The following is a 7523-nucleotide window of genomic DNA, read 5'->3' on the forward strand; positions in this document are numbered from 1 at the left end:
ATATCATTGACCAAATGCATCCATCACTTTTCTAAAATGATCATTAAAAAACTAGTACCCATGTAGATTCAGAACACTTATCAACCTTGTCATTTCATGTTCCTGAGTAGTTCGACTTTAGGAAATATTTGAAAATTAAAAAAGGGTGGAGAATTAGTGAAATATTGCAAAAATATCCAAAAATTTCAGAGAAACAAGAACTTTAGCACTACCACGCTGCTGCATTGTTATATTGGTGGGCATATATGGTTGGCTTGGAGTAGAAGTATATTTCATGTTTGCTTCTCCCTACAAGCAATCTTGCAAAGAGCTGAATGTTTCTATCAGGGATCATGCAACCACCAACGATCATGCCCATTCTTCAATTGGGAATTTGTGGTTTCTCTCATCTTTTCACCTAGGAACCTCCACCCATGATTTTGTGTAGATAAACGCTGATGGTAGTATTCTTAATGGTGGGAAATTGAGTGATGCAAGCTTTGCTATCCGAGATCATAGAGGCATGGTGATAGCACTTGGTTACAATAATTTCTGTGGTATTAACATTCTCATGTCTCAGCTTTGAGCTCCCTAGCAAGGTCTTGGTGATGCTTTCTGCAATCTCAATACCAAGAAAATCCTCTTGGAAAGGGACTCCCTCACCATCATTAACCAGCTTCAAAAGCTGCCTAGATTTTTGCCGTTTCTGCTGGATATCTGGAGAATGATGCCATCATTGGACAACTTCAGGCTGCTCACATTTACAAATAGACAAATAATGTAGCAAAATAGGTTGCATCTCATGCTGCCTATCATGTTGTGAACATCCTCTAGAATTCTCTCTGTTTCCATGACCCCTCGAGGATTTGTAATGTGATGCCTATGGATGTCTCTACACCCATACAATCTTAAATCATCCATTTTCACAACAAAGAAAATGTAAGGTTATTAATTCATACATGTATAGAATCAAAAATTTATCACAATATAACATCACTAGTTTTAATCCATGTCTTTCTTATATTAATTCGTACATTACTTACACAACTTGTTAATAATATACACTATTTGGTTTTCGTTAAAAAATACTCTACTAATTAAATCAATTCATCTGAGAATGATTTACAAGATCGATAATTCAAGGTTTTTAATAATTTAAAAATAATGGCACTATGCACTAAAAAATCAATATCCATTGTCTGTTTTGCTGCACCATGCTTTACTCATTGTTAATGAAAAAAAAATAAGACCAGCATGAATTGAGCTTCGCTATGGAACACCAGCTGCACTTAGCAAGTGAAGGTAGGGGTGTAAAAGAGTTAAGCTTGATTGAGCTTGGGTCCATCAAGCTTGGTTTGACTCAACTTTGAGTTTGAAAATTAGGATCAAACTTGATTTTTTCATCATTACTTTGATCTTAATTCGAATTTAATTTCCAAACAAGCCAAACACTAGCCTAATTGATCAGCTTAAAAATCATAAATTGAGCTACAAATCAATTTAAGTTGAAACAAAATTCTACTTAAATGTGAATTAGAAACTTGATTCAAATCTAAATTAATACTTAATGGATTCAAAAATTAAATACTCATTTACGTTCGAAATGATCCTAATATTGTGGATCTTTGTATCTTAGATCGAGTAACCATTATCTAAACTTATATGCAACATTTATTTTTAAAGTCTAATCAAAGTAAGCCTTATTGTTCGAGGCCTATTTTTAACTTGGCTTGAAATTAATTCAAGTTTAGATCATCTACTAGGCTTGGTTTGTTTAGCTGTGATCCGAGCCTAAACTAGCTTTTCCAAGTGGAGCTTGAGTTGTGTTCAGATCATATGTCACCTCTATTATAAATGGATTTTAGTCCATTCCCTGTAATTAGAAGACAAACACCTCTACTATTTGAAGGTTTTGGAATTTAGTTCATTCCTCTGCAATTAGACAATAGACATTTCTTAGGATCAACCACACCCCTATTAGCAATGGCAATCAGGACGGTATGATTGGATACACAACGGTCTTAAAAATTTATTAACCAAAATCCAACCAATTTATTAAGTGGTCAAAAATTCAAATTTGAATTCAATCCTTTTATTAAATAGATATTAGATAATCTATTTGATAAATAGGTCAAATTAGGTTAAATGAATTCAACAAGTATTAAAAAATTTAAAATAAGTTAAATAGGCTTTGAAATAGATTTAATAAATCGTAAGATGGGTTAAATGAAGAAAAAATTATCTATAGATTTCTAGATGGATCTAAAATTACTTTTAAGTCTCTTGACTTTTCAAGTTGAATAAAAATCACTAAAATACTAAGAAGTTATTTTTAGATTCTTGCCGTCCACACCGATTGGTTACATAGATCTATGTTCAAGATACACGGATTTATGTTCAAATTACACAAGTTTATGTTCAGATTAGGTTATGCAGATTATCTAGTTTCAATATCTGATTATGCACGTTCATGTTCAGATTATACAGGTATGTATCTTGATTACACAGAAATAATTCCTTAGTATTTCAAAGACTTTTTATTCAAAGTTCAGGAATCTAAAAATAATTTTGAATCTATTTAAGAATTTATAGGTAATTTTTTCTTAAATGAATTAGGTTCCATCTATGGGTCAAACTAAGTCAAACGCATCAGCAATCCGAATGACCCGTTTAATAAACGGATCCGAACGAATTGAGCCATGGCCAAAATCCATTTGTGCGAAACCCGAATCGATTACACCGAGCCACCTGGAGCTTGGGTTGGCGTTCGCGGGGTCCGTCGACGCACCTCTTCCTTTCAGCCCCTCGAACACACCCGCACACTGCCCTCCCTCTCACCCCTCCTCCTCCTCCTCCTCCTCCTCTCCTCTCTCTTTATTAATGGCGTGCGGAATCTGCAACCCCTCTTTGAGACCCTTCATCCTTCCCCATGGCCCGACAGCAGTGAAAGAGGTGACAAACTGCTTCTTCTGTCCTCCGTCCTAAATCTCAATTTTGTTCAATTGGTTCTGCTTAAAGTTCACATTTTTAATTGTTTAGAGAAACTTTTGGGTTTCCATCAGCTATACTAGTACCAGATTATTAATCAGCACTATGAGGGTTATACAGTGACAGCATCTTTGCCCCGGGGTCTTGTAAACTTATTTCTCCGGTAACTTTGTTGGCTGAGACATTGTTATTATAGGGACACTGAAATTTGTAATTAAATGGTTCCCTTTTTTTAAGAAAATTTTACCAGGGCGTTCCTAGTGGCAATTAACCAATTTAAGATTGAAGAATTGTAGGAGGCTATCTATGGAGTAGATGTCGATTCTTGTTAAAAGGGGCAAATAAAAGAAAAAGAAAAAGGAAAAGATTGGTCATATGGAGATGGTCGGGCAGTGGGCTATGGAGTTTTAATTTGGCAAATGGCTTTAAGGCAGTGCATAAGGGTCTTTTAGCTTCAATTTTATGGTGCCTTTTTATGCTGAGCTGGGCTCTATTCCATTCACTTAAAATGGTTCGAGGTGCTTATAATCTGGACAAAAGAAAAGTGTCTTGGTCATGGGTATCAATGTTGTTGGGGAAAAGTGAAAGAGTTGGTAACTTAGAGTGTCCTGGCCTTCCCCAAAAAGAACTTGCAGCTTCTTGTTAAGAATTGGAGGCAATATGGGCTTGGTGACATTGTTTTTTCCTTATTAAATTGATCTTTTATGTATGAGATATTTTGTTTCTTTGCTTCAGTCTTATAATAACAACTTAGTGAGAGATGTTCTGAGATGAAGAGTTCTTCTGAGAAATTATTGTTCAATTTTTTTGATTGGATTACAGAAGTTTACAGCAGGTTGCTTGAAACATGGTAGTGGTGTTCGAGAAGAATGCTAGGTATTGTTCTTCTCCTCAAGGACAACGCATCCTTTGATCGTGAGAATCTAGGATAGGATAGGCAGGGCACTTTGTATGGAAGAAATGTTGCTTTTGAAACTTTTTCTGGATGGACCCTTGGTGTTTTATCTTTCAGGGTGTCTTGCCTTACGCTATTCTGGGCTGAGAGTAGATAAGCAGAACTTATCAAGGGTGTTATGAGCTGATGAAGTTAATTTGATCCTCAAAGGTCTCTTAGGACTTTATTAAGCAGGACGGAAGTTAGCTGGCGTTTGGCTGACTGGACACAGTATCTGTATGATATCTGAGAAATACATAAGTTGAAGTTTTTACCATATACGAGAAAAAGTGATGCAGCATGGCAGAAGTAGGAGGAATTGGAGGTCACTGGTTTTGAAATCCCAAGAGTATGAGACCTCAAAAAATCACCTTCTTATAAGCATATAAGATTTTAGCAGTTCCTCCATGTGATTCCATCTATTTGCATTGTCCAGAACTGGATCGATCTTTGGAGACCATGGTAGTTGAAGTATTTGGAGGCCTTTTAGCGAGACCATTGTGTCAAAGAGAATACCTTTTTATGTCCAGGAATGCAGTAGATAGGAGAATTGATCTCCTTCAACTTGTGGCATTTTATTTGAAGTCTTACTATAGTTGTAGAAGTCATTCATTTGTAATTCCTCTTATTGGTTAGAGATGTGATCATTTCTAATAAGCATAGAAAGATGGTGACATGTTATGCTTGCTAGCTTTTACTTCCTTTTCTTGCAAATTAAAGAGACAATTATCTTCTCTTGTTCCCATGATCTATTGACGTATGAAATGCTGTGCAATTGATGACATTGGTTCTGTAGGCATTGATTCATTGCATGATTGTTTAATGACATACGGAAACCAATTTCTGAGTTCAACCCTTTAGAGTTGGGCATATGGATTCTTGAGTCTGAAGACAGTTCTTGTCCTTTGTTACTCCAGTAGTGTTAGGGGATATTTGAATGTTCAGCTATAATTTCTGTTGGTTGTCCCATGTAATTATGGATTTACTGGAAATTGTTATTTTTGATGCATTACATGCATGGTTATTGAAGCTGGAGTCGTGCGACTTTATGCATAGGATACCAACCACTGATGATGTGATTTTAGCTATCCTGAAATGAAGGGTTTTCTGGATAATGCATTTTTAGCCCCTATCACTCTTGCCATCTGCTGCCGCTTCTTGATCACTATATCAAAGATTTCAAGTTTACATTTGTCAGCCAATTACAGTATACGAAATATGCACCAGGAGACCCCTTTCAGCACTCAATAAACTAGGCTTATAATTTATGCAAAGTTGAATCAGCTTGTTCTTTTTACAAAGGGGGAAGATGTCTGTGTTATCTTCTTTTATGACTCTAAATGAAATGGAAGACTGCATAATGTGATGAAAGAGAACAAATGCCTACATCTGATTCTTGCTTGCTTGTGGCATTTTGTCATGTTGTCTGTTTTTACAAGGGTCTGTTCATACTCATGGACTTCCTCATTCTGATACACTATCAACCTGTTTGCAGGAGGCACAAGTACAGGCTTCACTTGTAAATAGAATATTGGGTCAAGTAGCACCCAGGCCAGGTCTCATCCCATCCCTCTGTGGTATGCAATTCTTTAAATTTAAATCATCCATTTTAGTTGATGCTTTGCACTATTATTTGCAGCTATGAAACTATCCAGACCCAACAACATGATCTGTTTTGACATCACTATGGGGTGCTGTCAGAATCCATTGATGCCTGTCGGATATTTGTGTGTTTCAGTTGCTAGTTGCAGGACTGTAGATTCCTATATGCATGTGAAAATAGCTGGTTATTGGATGGGACCTGATATTGAAGATGGTTGGGGTTTTGTTGAGGCTGCTGTGGATCGAAGAATTTGATTGTTGATAGGAGACATGTCAAAATGTGCTGTTTTCCCTGAATATTTTTCTGCTGCATCTTAGTTTAATGCTACTTGCCAATTATGTGAGTTTTCTGATACCCAATATACTGCATATCGTCTTCCTTCAGGCCTTTTGTACCACTTTATTTTCTTAATGAAGTCGGGTGGTGCTCTGCTCCTCCTTTTTGGCAAAAAAATAGCTACCTATTATCATTTCAATTATGATCAAGAATGTTTCAGTTTTAAAATCAAGAATACTTGTTACTCTTTAGGTGTCTTTATTTTGAATCACAAAGCAATGACAATGTTAATACAATGCTTCATGAACGTGGGGTGCTAGCTAATTTTAACGATACATTGTCGTGATCAGAATCATGAAACCAGTGTTTCCAGTTCAAGAGCATGATGAATGATATCTGAAGATTTCAACAAAAGAACTAGTATAGCAAATTGGTTTGATGGATATACACCTGCACCTGGACACATCTCAGAGGCCCTGATCAAAGAAATTGGGGTGATAAAGAGAGACTTGCATAGGGGAAAGCGAGCAGAGTACTGAAGCTTACTGCCATCAGCATTCGCATGGTTGAGTTCCACAGGCAAGGTCGACTTATGTAAGTTTTATGCATTTTGGATGATGTAAAACTTATCTTATGAAAACTGTCATGGCAGACATGGGTCATGCATCAACATTTCTGATGTTTGTCTATATTCATGCTTAGCAAACATGCTTCCTTGGGCTCAGTTCTTATACGTGTTTGTTTCGGCCTGTAGGTACTCATAATTGAGAATTTTGACTTCAACAAATGTTAAAGACATTTGGTTTTGATGATAGGGAACTTGCAGTCACTTAAGGGAAGTCTAAATTCTCAATTACGAGTACCTACCGGCCACAACAAACACGTATAAGAGGGAGAGGCAGAAGAAGTTCATTACTATTGCATGATTCTATTGCTGCTTTTTCAAGACTGTAGATGGGCTTTTCTGGGGCTCACACTTACTCCTGTCAGCAATCCTATGCATTTCTTTGACAACTAGGAGTGCCTCTAAACTACTTGGCTCCTCGTCTTTCATTCATGTTGCAAAATATTCACAAAAAAATGGAAAAGGTTGAGAGAAATATCCTCTTCTATCAACACTAGCAGAGGCTGTGTGCAGTGCGCCTATGTCCATAGTCTCTCTCCTTTTTTTACTTAACAATGTCGATCAATTATATATTACTTTTTAGCTATCTTGTGAGAGAGAAATTAAAGCTCACCTCCTCAAATTAAAACTATATTATTTATATAACATAAATTATTAAAATCAGATCGAAAGATGTGAGTGATCCAGAATCTAATTATCATCCACTAGATTCCCAATTGCTGTGATTCGATATTTTTTATCATAGAAATTACAGATTTTTTTATTTTTATTTTTTTTTTAAGGCGAAGGGAGAATGTGGACTGAAAACATTACAAAGCAATTATTTCTAGGAATTTGTATTAGAATTCTACTTCGACTCTTAAATAAGAGATTATGTAGTATTGGGACTCTAAGGAAACCAAGATTGTGTTTCTTTTCTAATTATCAGGTGAGAGAAACAAGGTCTTTTAGTTATTATCTTGACTATTTATAGTGCATGTGTCTACATCCGAAATAAAGTAACTATATATGAATTTAAAACTAATATAAAAAATATCAAATTAGTAAAATTGGTAAGTTGTGGCCAAAGTTTATTTTTGAGTTTCCATCAACAATTCTCTAAGCTCACTTATCTATTT

The 7523-nt window shown here is 35.9% G+C and overlaps 1 non-coding gene across 1 annotated transcript; it reads left to right on the plus strand.

The window, feature by feature from the left end:
* The first annotated feature begins 2745 nt into the window (after positions 1 to 2745).
* Positions 2746 to 6469, plus strand: LOC105045256 (uncharacterized). The gene is made up of 4 exons (XR_012141478.1): positions 2746 to 2931; positions 5397 to 5457; positions 5541 to 5843; positions 6131 to 6469. It is a non-coding gene; the product is annotated as an uncharacterized protein (transcript).
* Positions 6470 to 7523: the final 1054 nt, after the last annotated feature.

Source organism: Elaeis guineensis, chromosome 5 (genome assembly GCF_000442705.2).
Source record: "Elaeis guineensis isolate ETL-2024a chromosome 5, EG11, whole genome shotgun sequence".
Lineage (NCBI taxonomy): Eukaryota > Viridiplantae > Streptophyta > Magnoliopsida > Arecales > Arecaceae > Elaeis > Elaeis guineensis.